Source organism: Lissotriton vulgaris, chromosome 6 (genome assembly GCF_964263255.1).
Source record: "Lissotriton vulgaris chromosome 6, aLisVul1.2, whole genome shotgun sequence".
Classification (NCBI taxonomy): Eukaryota; Metazoa; Chordata; class Amphibia; order Caudata; family Salamandridae; genus Lissotriton; species Lissotriton vulgaris.
This window is the reverse complement of record NC_141694.1, coordinates 341,813,558-341,828,959: the sequence shown is the minus strand read 5'-3', so window position 1 is coordinate 341,828,959 and position 15,402 is coordinate 341,813,558.

Below are 15,402 nucleotides of genomic sequence, written 5' to 3'. Positions count from 1 at the left end.
TTTTAAAGCTTTTGAGCTGATATTTAGTATATTATTTATTAAGCACTTGTGCACAGTTTGTTATTTGCACCACCTCAGCAGTTGGAAGGAAAGCCACCTGTATGAATTGTAGTTCAGGCAAAAGGTTCAGTTTGCAGTGCATGCATGTTTTTACATTTGTAAACCATTGTGATGGGTATATACAGTATTGAGGAGGGCATAATGCCGGTAGGTCTGACACTTGCGTAGTCTTGAACTTGAAGACCCCCATAGTCAGCAATAATGCAACTGTATATTCACAGCCTGATAAAGGGCTTACATTTTATGGTGCAATTCACATTGTAAATTCTCTTGCATGCCATATGTGAAAGCTGCAGTATTTCTCTGTGGTCAGTATTTGACACTTACTGAATGCTGTTTGTATGTAAAATAACTTACTGTTTTCGTAGCTGACGAAATGTAATCCAAAGTGCCATAAATAAATCCTCAGTTATGAAAATCCCAATAAGTTAAATAAATACCACCCCAAAATTGAAAAATCCAACTGTATAAAAAGTAATCCACCGGCAATAGCTCCACAGACAATAAACCAAGAAAATCCTGAAAAAAGTATTTAAAAAATGAAATGCTCCAGGAAAATTCGAAAAATTAAGAAAGTGTAAAATAATTAATAGTTTACTAAAACTTATACACACTTCCTTAAAAAAATGCATTCTTCTCCCAACGACAACTTACAATTGACCAAAACCTGTTAGGAAAAACAACAATCCTTCCCGCGCAAATATACATGTACATTATATCATACTACATATAAATATAACACTAACACCATACTATAAATATAATTACACATATCTATCAAACTCTAACACCGACCGGTTAACAAACTAACCACATTTCACAAACGCATAAGTAAAATATACAACTAACCAAAAATTGAAAAACCTAACACTACATACACTATATGCTACTTATCTACCTTCAAATTAAGCCAAAATTAAAGTTTAAATAAAGAAAATTAAACTTACCTTACCCGATGTGACGCAGCTTCCAACCGCGAACTTCTTTCCTCAAAATGGCTGCCTTAAATATTAAAGATTTATATTTTTCTTTATTAAACTTATTGTACATTGCTATACATTTTTGTAAACACACTACAAACTAATGTTCATGTTTAAAAATAATATGGCATGTTTTTTCAAATTTTAAATTATAATAATAAATATGATCACACATTTAATATGTATTATTATAACCCAAACAATATACATTTCATGTCCAATGTTTTAAAAAATCTCTACTATTTTTAAATAATGTTTAAAATGTATAAATGTTATGAAAAATGTTTATATTTCAAAAAGACTTATGTACTAGTTAAAATATTTATATTTAAAATATAAATAATATTACCTAAAATATAAAATTATATGTAAATAAATTGAAATAATTGTAAAAACTTTTACAATAAAAATGGATTAAACCTATATGTTATTGTATGTATGTATGTTTGGGATTTGTTGAGTGCAGGAATCCCCCCGTAGAGGTATCCCATCCCAGTCATGTTGTCATGTGCACACATGGCAAATGCAAATCAGTCAATGCATCACTGCAATCATCACAGTCTACCCCATCAGCACCTGTGTGCACTTGCTGTCACTGTGGCAGGACATTACATCATGTGATGCCCTGCTGTTGATATTAGGCTAATATGTTTTGCAATGATGCTGTCTTCTGTATCATTCTGAAAAACACAACCCATGGGACAGGTGTAACTTCTACCAACTTACTGCTCCCTGAGTACACATTTGTGCATGCCTCTAGCCACATACACATCATCACATGGGCACACTATTGTGGTAGCCACGCAGCGCAACAAGCCTGACAAGTGTACTGGGCTACACACTTTACACAACAAATCTACATGTGTAGGAAAGTCTCAGTTCAAACAACAGGCAAAAAATGGTAGATGAAAACATATCAAGATGACTTGCTATGACACCGTTCATGTATTTCACACATGAGAATCAAAATGTTGTACACATGCTGAACCTCTGCACTCGACACTGAGGCAACTTAGAAGCCATTGCATCACACTAGAGACATCAAAGAGGTCCTGCCTTGCTCTGGGCTGGGATGTTGTTGCTGTTGGGACCTCAATCATCCATCCAGCTCTGGCTGTGTGACTGCCAGGATGAGGGCCACTAGTGGGGTCATGCTCCTGCGCGCCAGCATGCCACTTCGAGGGGCCAGCCCCAGTATCATCTCTGTGATATTTTTGCTGAGGTGGCAGATGTCATCCCACCTCTTGTGGCAGTGTGTATGATATCTGTTTGAGACCCCCAGGGACACCACCTTGTGTGCAATGGCCCTCCAAATGGCCTTAAGCTGATGGACCTTGAGCTATAGACATGGGAGACAAGAAGAGGAATATTTGTAACACTGTGTTGTGTACCATTGTGTGAAAGTACATGAGCATGTAAACATATTGCACACAGATACATCAATGAAGAGAAGAGGCCATAGCCCATATCACACAGTACACTTAGATCAAGCCATATCATTGTAATGTATACATATATGATGATGGACACACTATATCCCCATCTCATACACATGCAGAGTGCCAGGTCAGAAAGCAATGGGAAAATGTGCCTCATCTGTGATGCACTATGTGAGTAAGCATGACATACTATACATTGTGAATGATGGGTAGTGGTCAGACTCACTGTGTCTTACACTACACACCCCTTAATGTCCTTGACCATTGCATATCTACACGTGTCATGAAGGTCACAATTAGGTAACTGATCTTACATTCACACACTCTTGCCACAAGGTGTAGGCCTGTCTTGTGTATTCCTCAGGCCTATGATATCTACTGCACTTTCTGCTACACTGTCATCAGCATGCAAGAATTCACACCTGCACTTCCAACAGTGGATTCCTTCCACCAGTATGCTCCCATTTCCCTCTATGCCGAGCTCGGCCCGCTAGTATTCATCTTCAGGTGAGTGAACAACTCTCCTGTTTGGCGCTTGTTCAGGGAGCTACTTGTTGCGTTTGGTTTAAAAAATGCTTAATAGTCAACGCACTCTCCTTCTGGGCGCTCATTAACCATTGAGATTTCATCTCATTTGTTCGTATTCAGGGAGATTTTGGTCTCTATATTCTCTCCCACTGAGGTGCGGCGCCTTTATTTACTAGTTATACAAATTCGTGTTGAATTAGATCTGCCCCCCTCCTCCTTTAACTCTGGTCAGATGAATGGTGTGGCTCTTTTGACGCCTTTCTCCACTTTCCGTTCAAAGGTTGCTGTTTTTTCTTCTTCAGTTTTAATGTTTTAAATGGTGTTCTTGCTGCCCAGGGTTCATGAGTAATTATTGCCTCAAGCCTCTGTGAGAGATCAACTGCTGGATTTTATATTTCCCTCCTCCCTTAGAGATTATTCAAACATGATGTTTACAGCAACAGAGTTAGAAAGGGAGCTCGAGAGCTCGGAAGAGAAACCTGCAATGTTCCTCCAAATCCGTGCTCCTGCTGGTGCGGAGGAGTTTTCCGTAGGGGGAGTTGTCCAGTCCCAGTTTTGGTATTCGGTGCTCTGCTAAGGAAGTCTCACAGAAACCGCCAGGGCTGTGTGCTGTGCGCGGAAGGAGTTGTAGCTGTTGAGAGACATTTCCGGGAAGGGTCCTATTCAATCACGATGAGCAGGGGTTTGAGGAAGGGGGCAAGGCTGGTTGCTTTATTAGTAAAGAACTTAAAGGCAAGCATCTGGTTGCGTGACAGACTCACAGCTCTGTGTGTTTAAAACAGGCCGGACCAGCAGCCGTCCGATGTCCCTGTACTTCAAAAGAGGGTCTCGTAAAGTCGTGGTCAACCTCTATCCTGCTCCCCATTTTTCAGAAGGGCGATCGTAACAACCCGGCTTGCTATAGGCCCATTTCTCTCCTGGACTCCTTTGGTAAAGTTGCAGGTCGGTTGATTCTAGACAGACTTCGGATCTGGTCAGGAGATAATCACATTCTGACCGACCTGCAATATGGTTTCCGGGAGGGACTGGGCACAGTGGAGCAGGCTTTGAATCTCTCTCTCCTAATGGGGAAGTATGTTAAGGCCAAGAAAGGTAATCTTCACCTGGTCTATGTGGATTTAACCGCAGCTTTTGACTGTGTTTCACATTCAAGGCTGTGGTCAATCCTAATAGAACTGGGTGTTGACCTCCCTATAATATGCTTTTTACGTAAGCTGTACCTCCCTTCTTATTTAACCTCTATACAAACGGTCTTGAGAAGGCCATGTTAGAGGGGAGCCAGGACTTTCCTGCTATTGTTCGTCGCCCTATTCCCGCGTTACTCTATGCGGATGACGCGGTGATTATGGCGCGTACTCCAGTGCAACTCCAAAAACAGTTAAACCCCTGTAACTTTATGGCATCATTGGACCTCAAGGTTAATATTAAAACAACTTTTGTTATGCTCTTTGGGAAAAAGACAACCAAAAATAAATCGATATTTATTGAGGAATCTAGGTTGGGGTGCACTAAAACAGACCCCTACTTGGGTATATTATTTGATAGTGCTTCATCTTGGAAACCTGCAATCGTTAGCAGACATCTCCTATTTTTTTTATTTTTATTTATAGTTTGCAAAGTTGAAAGTAGAAAAAGAGAGGAATAGTAAAAAAAAGAACAAGAGAAGGGAGAAGGAGAGAAAAGGAACAGGCGACATTCTGCCACATAACCCCACACAGGGGGTGTTAAAGAGCATTATTGCAAGAAAAAAAAGGATAAAAGGAAATCCAGATTGTGCATCAAGAGGGACGGCAACCAGCAGAGACAACAGGAGTGCTAATGATATGGGCCTGCCGTCCACATTGTCCAAAGTGCGCATTGAAGTCCCAGCGGTTGGTGCAAAGTCCCCAGCTGAAGCAAAATAATCCAATCACGATCATGATCATAGCGTCCTCTCCAAAGGCATATCAAGTCGCAGCAAGAGAAAAACAACAACCCCAACTACCACCCCGCCTCCCCCTTTTCCCCCCCATCCCCCACCCCCCACCCAGTGGTGGCGACCAGCACTCATGCAAAACAGCAACATACACACCAGTGATTAAAGTTGAAAGAGATGAAAAATCTCACCAAGGGGCCCCAATTGAACATGAAGTTTTTACTATTCCCCAGGAAGATATCTGAGAGTCGCTCCATACTCAGTAGACGCCATAGCCATGCATGCCATAAGGAAATGGCAGGAGCAGTCGGGCTTTTCCAAGCGGCAGCCAAAGTCAGCTTGGCTGCCCCCAAGCATAGCCACATAATGCGCTTATCACCCCTAGTCTGGTGTTCAAGCAGCGGGTCTCTGAGGCCCAACAAGCCAAAGTCCATTGAATCCGGGAGTGGGTAACCCAGCACATCTTTAATGTGGGAGAGAATCTCGGACCAAAAGGGCCGGATGGTGGGGCAGTCCCACCAGATGTGGCTGAAGTCACCCAACATCCCGCAGCCCCGCCAGCACCTATCTGAGGTAGTCGGGAATATTCGGTGCAATTTGGACGGATACAAATACCAGTCGAACAGAAGCTTCATATGGGCCTCCCTGAGGTCAGTAGAGTGGTTATGTGCCGTCACATCCCGCCACAAGCTCCTCCATTCGCTGTCGGAAATGTCCCTCCCAAGAGTACTCTCCCAGTGATCCATATACCGAGGCCGGGGGGACATCGCGGTGTCTAATAGCATCCCATACAGAAAAGAAATCGCCCCCTTCATGGTGGATGTGCGAAGGATAAAGGTTTCAAATTTCAACAAAGGTCTGGTAGCTGCGTCCACCACTCCAGGCAACATCGCCCAGTGCAGGAGCTGAAGGTGACGAAAGCGCTCTGTCGGCAGAACACCATAATCCCTCATACAATTATGGAAAGTAAGGGGCGCGTCACCATGGAACAGGTGGGTGAGGGCCCTACAGCCACCCTCCCTCCAGACCTCAAAGGGACCCTCCGTCAACGCCGGAGGGAAGGCCGGGTTGAAGTGGATCGGGGTGAACGGGGACGGGAATGTGGTCCACCGATCATCGCTACTGACCGTGTCCCAGACTTTTAACACCGTGCTGGTAGGGGTGCTAATGTACGCGTTTCTGGGTCGGTCCACCTTAGGTTTCCAAGCTAGGTCCCAGATGGAACGTCCCGCAACGCTTCGATCCATATGGAGCCAGTGCTTCTCCGAGAGCTGTTGGGACCATTCCACCAGAACTCTCAATTGGGCAGCCTTGTAATACAAGTGCATGTCCAGGAACCCCACCCCCCCCCCTCCAGCCGCGGACGTCGGAGAACCGCATACGGAAGTCGCGCCCGACCGCCTTGCCAGACGTATTTCAACATCAAGGTCTTAAGCCGACGGAAATAATCCACTCCTATCGGGATGGGCAAGGCTTGGAAGAGGTACAGGAGTTTAGGCAGGAGGACCATTTTAAGCGCATGAATCCTACCCAACCACGAGATATATTTGGGTTTCCACCACTTTAATTCCGCACGAATCAACGCCAGCATCGGAGGGAAATTAGCCTGGAATAAGGCGCCTATGGTAGAGGTCAGCCGTACGCCCAGGTATAACAGGGAGGAAGCTGACCACGAGAGTGGAGTAAGCGACCGGATCTGGTGCACCTCACCAGGCGGTAGGGTTAAATTCAAGATGTATGACTTATCAAAGTTAACTTTGAAGCCCGCCACCGTTTCATACTCAGATAACACTGTATGGACATGGGGTAACGACAACGCCGGATCTCGAATGGACAACAATACATCATCAGCGAAGAGTGAAATCTTATGTTGCTCACCCGTGAAGGGGAGACCCAAGACCTGCTCGATCTCCCGAATCGCCAGCGCCAACGGTTCTATGCTAAGCGCAAAGAGAAGGGGCGAGAGCGGACAGCCCTGGTGTGTCCCTCGGGAGTGGTGGAAACTCCCGGACCTGTGACCGTTAACCAACACCCGAGAGGTGGGACTGTTGTAATTGGCCTCAAGCATTCTTATGAATCGGGGCGAGAACCCGAAGGCCACCAACGTGCGGTGTAAAAACCCCCAGTCAACACGATCAAAGGCTTTTTCCGCGTCAAGCCCTACCAACACTGCCGGTATGTGAAACCGCTCCGCCTTTTCAATCAAATGGATGACGCGCCGCAAATTGTCGTGAGTTTGTTGACCTTTAATGAATCCGGACTGATCTGGGTGGATCAGAGCCGGCATCAGGTCTTGCAGTCTGCCCGCAAGGATGGAGGAGTACAATTTAGCATCCAGGTTAAGGAGCGCTATCGGACGGTAAGAGGCGCAGTAGGTAGGGTCCTTCCCCGATTTGGGGATAATAGTGATCACGGCCTCGGCCATGGTGTCCGATGTCCTACCCTCAGAGGCCATCGCGTTGAAAAGGGAAACTAGGTAGTCGCAGATGTCAGATGCAAATGTTTTGTAAAACAGGGCTGTGTAGCCATCAGGATCGGGGGCCTTATGTAGTTTCAGAGCCTTAATGGCGTCCAGCACTTCCTCCCTAGAGATGGGGGAAGACAACAAATTGTTCCATTCCCTGGAGACCCGTGGGAGAGGCAGACCATCCAAGAACGCAGACTGGGCTTCTGGATCTAGAGTGTCGCCCGAGTAGAGATCCTCGTAGAAGCGACCAAAGATTGCTGCCTTGTCCACATCCTTATGTTGAATAGAACCCGTATGGTCCCGTATACCCCCGATGTAATCCCTCTCGCGCTTATCTCGAAGTTGCCGGGCAAGGTGGCGTCCAACCTCATTGCCCTGGGAATAGGAGACACGTCTAAGACGTAGGAGGGTGAATTCCGCCCTGTTGTTGTAATGGGCCTTCAATTTCCCTTGCACCGCCGTAAGGGGGCGAAGGGTCACCCTGGAGGGGTTCGACTTGTGCGCCTGCTCCAAGGTTGCAAGCTCCGATTTCAGAGCTTCCCTCTCCTTCCGCCGAAGTTTGTTAAGATTGGCGTTAAGGGCGAGGCACATACCCCGTAAGGAGGCCTTGCACACATCCCACGTGGTATACACCGACGTGTCAGAAGGCGGGTTAAGAGTAAAAAAGTCTCCGATAGCCTTCCGCAGTTCCTTACAGGACACCTCATCCCGCACCAGTGCAGCCGGGAAGTACCACTTCTGCCAGCCATCCCCCCTACAGACCAATGCAACCCAAGGGCTACTAAACTATGGTCCGACAGTGAGAGCGGGAAGATATCAGCCATTCGAATATCCCCCCTGAGAGCCTGGCTAACAAAAATATGATCTATGCGGGAGTACGAGCGATGGACGTGAGAAAAGAAAGTATAATCCTTGGCCTGAGTGTGGACGAAGCGCCAGCTATTCACCAGTCCCAATTCGCCTACTTGACGTTGCGTTTCCTCCGAGAAGACACCAGTATCTGCCCTGCGTGTCCCCGAACTATCTAAATCCCTGTCCCACACCATGTGGAAGTCCCCCAGCAGTATCAAGTGCCCGTCTACAAAGTCCCCCATCTTGTCCATCAAACATTGCAAAAAACCATTTTGGCCCGCATTCGGAGCATACACCACAACAAAGGTACATAAGCGGCCATATAACGTCCCTTTCACCATTAACCAACGGCCCTCCTTATCACCGCTCACCCCCAGGGGTTGAAAGTGGAGAGAGGCCCGAAAGAAGAGGGCCACTCCTCTATGCTTCGTGGGCGCAGACGCCCTGTAGATAAGGGGGAAATGTCTATGGCGGAGTCTCAGTTCATCTCTCCTGGCCAGGTGTGTCTCCTGAAGGGCAACCACATCCAGGTGGTGGTCTGAAAGATACTTCCAGAGTTTCTGCCGTTTCTGCGGGGAATTGAGGCCTTTCACGTTCCAGGTGCCTATACTACCAGGCATAATGAGGACCTGAGACTCCATTCTATGCGTTTGCTAGGGCATCCAGAGTCCAACCCCCGACCCCCGCCATTCACCAAACCACACTCACACTGAGGATAATTATACAGAGACAGCCAGGGTAAAGCCCCAAGCACCTTCCGGCCATGGGGGACCACACCCACCCCTCCCCAGCTCCCCAGAGAGGCCTCCCCCCAACAAATCACAAGAAATGGAGATGTAACATCGTAGTGCAAAATAAGAAGTGCAGAGAATAACACCATTGGCGTCAACAACAGCACACATATACCATTCTCGGTCGCCACCACACCCCCCCTCCCCACCAACCCCAACCCCAACAACCCCACCATAGTACCAACTTCCAGAACTCCCTCCTTCCCACCCCCCTCCAGCAAACCAAGAAACAAGAAGACAGAGCACAAGGCCCTAAACCTGAACCAAGCACTCAGCAGTTCCAATGGGCCACGGGTCACAAGGTTCACATCAGACTGGAATCGGGGTGGGGGCACCAGTTCGGGGGCCCCCAGGGCCATGGCCCGGGGTGTGTTCTCCAAAAGTACCATAGTACCCCGGGACCGTAGGGACAGAGACTCTCCGGCGCCCGACCATCAAGGAAGTCAGGGATCATGCCGCTCCAGAGCTCTGCTGAGTATCTGCAAGCGTGGCCGAGGCCACTGACGCCACCGCAGATCCTCTCTCCTGTAAGCTAGCAGTGTGGTCCGGACGCCCCCGGTCCGGGGAAGAGCCAACTCGATGCCACGAGGGATCTCGGCGCCGTCGCCTCGATGGGGAGGGATGCGCCGGCTGAGAGGAAGGAACGTCCTCTAGACCCAGAAGCTCTTTCGCGGCCTGCAGGGAGCGGATTTGCGCCAGTCTGTTCTGCCATCGGAATATTATACGGAAGGGGTGCCCCCAGGAATACGAGATGTTACGCTCCCGCAAGAAAGCAGTCACTTGGCGGAAGTCTCTCCTCTTCTGGAGCGTGGACGCCGCTAAGTCCTGATATAGTTGTGGCCGATGGCCTCTAAACTGTAAGGAGGTGATGGCTCTAGCTTTCCGGAGGATACGCTCCTTCGCTTGAAAGTCATGCACAGACACGAGGATGTCAGGGGGGGCCACCCCCTCGCCTAGGCAGGCCAACTCTGTGCACCCTATCCATTTTGATTTCCTGCACGTCCTCCTCATCCAATATCTGCAGGAATAGGGCCTGGACATACTCTCGCAAGTCTCCAGCCTCACCGTCCCAAGGGACCGCCCTGATGCGAATATTGTTTCTCCTGGAGAGATTCTCCAAGTCCTCCGCATGGGCCTGCAGGTCCAAATTCTGCTCCGTAAGGCGAATAATATCCTGTTGTAGTTGGTGCACATCATTCGCCACACTTAAGTCGTGATCTTCCAGGGTCGCCACTCGTTCACCAATACCGTCTACATCCCTCCGGACCTCCCGCAGATCCGACGCCAGCTGGGCGCGAAGCTCGGAGATATCCTCCTTGATAGAGGCGAACAGCTCCGTCATGAAGGCCTTGGTGGCGGGCGCCTCCTCGTCCGACTGCCTAGACGAACCACTAGCCCCTGGGGAAGATGGCGGCTGCGATGATTTAGATGCTCCGTCCTTTACCGTCCTCCCTTTGCGCGGCAAATTAGACATCACGGAGGCTCGGCCGTGCCGTGGAGTCAAGGCTATCGCACCCCCACCGGGGATGAAGAGTGCTCAGGAGTAACTGCGTTACAGCAGGAGCTTCCCGCCAGAGTCCAAAAGTCAATGCAGGGATAGTGTCATCCGGCAGTAAGGCCCGGATTCTCCGCCTCTATCACCCGAGTTTAAGCATGGGCGGAAAATCTGTTTGGCTCGCGGATTTTGCGGATTTTCAGTAAATTCGCAATCCGCGAGATTCGCGAATCTCCCGCAAAATCCGCAAATCCGCGAGCAGCGGATTTTGCTCGCACTGCTCGCACTGTTCGCGTGAGTTCGCGGCTTCCCAGGACAACTTCGCGCCCCGCGAATAAGTGCAAAATTGCAGAAATACGATCTTAGCAAAACTGAAACTACTTACCAGGTTCAAAAGTTCAGGCTCATCATTAGTAGCCATTTCCTGTAGTGCTTCCTGAGGGGCCCCTCCAGAGTTCAGTTGCCAGTTGCAACTATTATGTGACCCTGCTCTGAACCTCAGAATAGTTACACATATGCCACAAAGGACCTGAATTACAGCTAAGGGAGACAAGCAGGAGCCAGGCTGGCAGTTCAAATCCATTAATCAGCCCCTAATTCATTATTTTCAGTTGGGGCAGGGCAGGTGTTGTAACTAATTTTGCAACAATGAAAGCACTTAGCAAGTGCAAAAGATCACTAATCAGGAAGCACTAAGGAAGCAGGTGCCAGCTAAAAAAATATTCTGTGACACATTAATCAGCCCCAAATTAATTCAGGTCACTTGAGGCAGGGAAGGTGTGCTTGCGTTGCCACAATAATGTACACTGACTGGACAACCAGAGGGTTCTGTGATGAAACAGAGGGTGGCATGGGTGGGCCAGAGGGTGGCATGAGTAGTCAGAGAGTGGCAGTGGTGACAGAGAGTGGCAGTGATGAAGAAGAGTGTCCCAAACAGGCTGGACACGTAGAAACAACAAGTTCGCGAAACTTGCGACCCGACAGGTAAGTTCGCAATTTGCGACATTGTACAAAACCCTCGCGAACTGGCAGAAACCTGCGCAAATACAAAAAAAAAAGAAAATCCGCAAATTCGCGAGAATTCGGGGATTTTGCGGATTGCGAGTTCGCAAATCCGCAAAATTCGCGAACGCGAGATTTGCAAAATTCGCCCATGCTTACCCGAGTTACCAAGTTATAGGAAGCACAGGAGGTAACCCATAAACCACGTTGGGGAGGGTGCGTTATGTAAACAAGAACAGGTCCCAACAGGTATTATTTAAAAGACTGTTTCAATAGGAGTATGCCACAGGCATTACTAAGAACAGAACACAAGGAGTCAGAGGATTGAAAAAAGGGTGGTATTATTCACCAAGGGCAAGGGGTAATGCATTTACAGTTAAGACAGCACTGTAAAGATTAGATCTTGTGACAACCCAGTGGCACTTGGTGCAAGGTGCTATATACAATTTGAAGTGAAATGAGAAGTGCAAGTGCTTTTAAAAACAGCATAAGTGGCGCATACATGAAATTATGTACATCATTTAAAGCTTCAATTACAGAGCAAGTTACAATCACTTGGAAAATAGTTTTTTCGGTAAAAAGCTTTAAGTGTGATATGCGTCGTATGATTCAGGCTGTGTGGTCGACGGCGTTTCGATCCCGCATTTACTGCCGACCAGCCACGCCAGATGAGCGCTTGCCTTCTGTGCCTTTCATGTTTTCAGACGCTGCCCAACTTTGTGAGCAGCCCTAGGACGGAACGCGACCAGCAATTGACGCCATTAACAGCCGTTTGCCGCCAGCCTCGCCATCCCAACTGGCACTTTCACTGTACCCATCGACAACCCCGTCCTGATGACGATCCTAAACCAAGGGGATCGAAACGCCGTCGACCACACAGCCTGAATCATACGACGCATATCACACTTAAAGCTTTTTACCGAAAAAACTATTTTCCAAGTGATTGTAACTTGCTCTGTAATTGAAGCTTTAAATGATGTACATAATTTCATGTATGCGCCACTTATGCTGTTTTTAAAAGCACTTGCACTTCTCATTTCACTTCAAATTGTATATAGCACCTTGCACCAAGTGCCACTGGGTTGTCACAAGATCTAATCTTTACAGTGCTGTCTTAACTGTAAATGCATTACCCCTTGCCCTTGGTGAATAATACCACCCTTTTTTCAATCCTCTGACTCCTTGTGTTCTGTTCTTAGTAATGCCTGTGGCATACTCCTATTGAAACAGTCTTTTAAATAATACCTGTTGGGACCTGTTCTTGTTTACATACCCGAGTTACCAAGGCAGCCACATGTCCCCGTCAAACCTCAACTCAGTCCACCGCCACCGGAGAGAGGACAGCGCGGGTCAGCCAGTTAGCCGGCAGGGTAGAATAGGCCTCTAGTTCCGCTCACACGCCAGACCTGGGTCCACCGCGCAGGGCCAATGCCTTCCACCCGTAGTCGTTGCACGCCCCGGGCTCCACCTTAGAGTGTTAGGTCGCTTGCAGGGACGAGGAGGACACTCCGTCTCATCAGTGGACGCAGACAGCCGTCTCCGCGCCGTCCAGTAACAGCTGTGCCCAGGCCGTACAGCCTCGTTGAGGATCCGAGGCACACCCTCCATGTGGCCAGTCGTCCGTTGAGGTCTTCGGCCCGTTACAGCAGAGCGCCCAGGATCATCCCAGTGTCTCGATAGTGCGGAGCAACACTGGCGGCGATAAGGGGGCAGAAGTGAACCGCTGCTCCGCGATGCCACGCCCAGCCGGCGCCGGCTCCAGTGCACTCACAGGCCGGCCTCCCCCTCACGCAAGGCCGGTGCGTAATAGGCCGGGTGACGAACTGTCCGCAGTGGCGCTGTACGGACACTTAGAGCCTCGCCGGGGACACCGGACCTCTCCGCTCGATGCCGGTGATCTCTGCGAGCGTCTCAGAGTCGATTGGCACCCCAAAGGTGATGCTATACAATGCTCAGCAGGTCGGGCGCCGGAGCGACTCGAAAGCACGTCTTACTCAGACGCCATCTTGGCCACGCCCCTGACATCTCCTATTTTTAAGAGCTACATCCGCCTTAATTAGGTTTGCACGCAAACTGGGGAAGCCCCCCCCAAAAGAACTTTTACAAATATACTATGCAAAGTGCCACAGCATAGCTGTCTATGGCACTGGGGTATGGGGCTATGTACCAGTCGACATTCTGCAGAGGGTGGAGAATACCTTGATCTGTTATTTGTTGGCCGTTTCACAGCGTTCTCCAACGTACGCTTGTCATATTGAACTGGGAATGGACTACATAGATGATTATATAAACCTTCAGCCTATTCTATTGTGGCACCGCATTTGGACAATAGAACAATGTTCTTTAACTCGTGCTTTCATTTTAGACTGTCTGGGCTTACACAACTGGTCAAATATTCTGTGGCTGTGTTTTGTACATGATACCTTCAGGGATTTGAACCTTTCTATATATTTTAATAAACTGTTGCTTTTATATGGAATCACAAGAAAGACTCTGAAAATAACATGTCTGTCACATTTAAGAGAGCTACGCTTAGCCCAAGAATCTAATAAAGCTTCAAATCGACACTTGCTAAGCATTCAATGTAACCAGGGTATTCAACCGTATCTAACGTATAGTTTGACCAACTATGAAAAATATATGTTGACACAGTATGGATTTAATACCTTCTTTCGCCTGCTTACATTTCCGAAGAGACAAGACTGGTCTTCCTCAATTACTAGGTGTCCATGCAATGGTATCTCGGAACAATCTAACATTCATGTAGTACTGTTCTGCAAGTTCTATGATTTACCACGCAAACGCTGGTTACTGCCAATATTGTTGACTCAAGGTCTAAGGAGATGCCGACCCGCGTTTCTGGTTTTACAACAACTAGAAACTGCATCAACTGCCAGAAGTATTGCTATGTTTCTTAAAAATTGTTTTAAAATACGATGTTCTTACTACCAACCATAGTCCCAACGTTGTATTATAACATTTTTCTTTGGAGTCTTGAACTATCCAATTGCTTCTGGTGCCAAAATTACTCTATTAACCGGCGGTATCCAATCTTTTTATTTTTTCATCTGTAGTTATAATAGACTCTATTCGGTAATTGTAACCAAATAGTTTAATATTCAATTTTAGCCTGTTTTTACGTTAAGTATGATGAAATTGTATAACATGTCGATTGCTTTTATGATTTTATCCAGTTCTAAAATCGAATAAAGCTTTATACTACTTCACAGCTCTATAAATGCACCTAGCCCAGGACTATGTCCTGTTTACAGTTTTCTGGAAACATATACCTGGTAAACCATGTCCTCTCAGACCTGACCTGCAGTATCTCTAATTTTAGCACTGAGTCCCATGCACAGTGGTATGCCAGTTCTTATTTCCAGATATGCTAGTTTACTGTACCAGGCACTCGCATGCAAATAATTTCACTAGCGAACGCCCATACTTACTTTCAGCAACATTACTTTTCAAGAACAGTGTCCTGGTCAGAGCAGTTCTTAGGGCCTCTGTGATTTATGGGCATTTATGAGGTCCCGATGCAAATAGTCCCTGAAAACATACAAACCAGGTACTACTGCAGCTCAGTGAATTGCCAGGTACGTCCTATGTAGGCTTTGGGGTTTATTTATTTTTTGTAGTATTTATTATTTGCAGATTCCAGATCTACATAAATCTACACTTAACCAATGCAAAGAATATTAGAGAGAAGGAAAGAGGAGAGATATAGAAGAAAAGGAAGTTCAATATCATAACTGCTGTTGAGCTGAAGTAAAAAGCCCTCTACAATAGGGTCTCACATGTGCTTGACCATATTACAGTCATTTTTATAAGACTACAAGAAAGTCAGAAACATAAATGTAAGACCAACAAAGA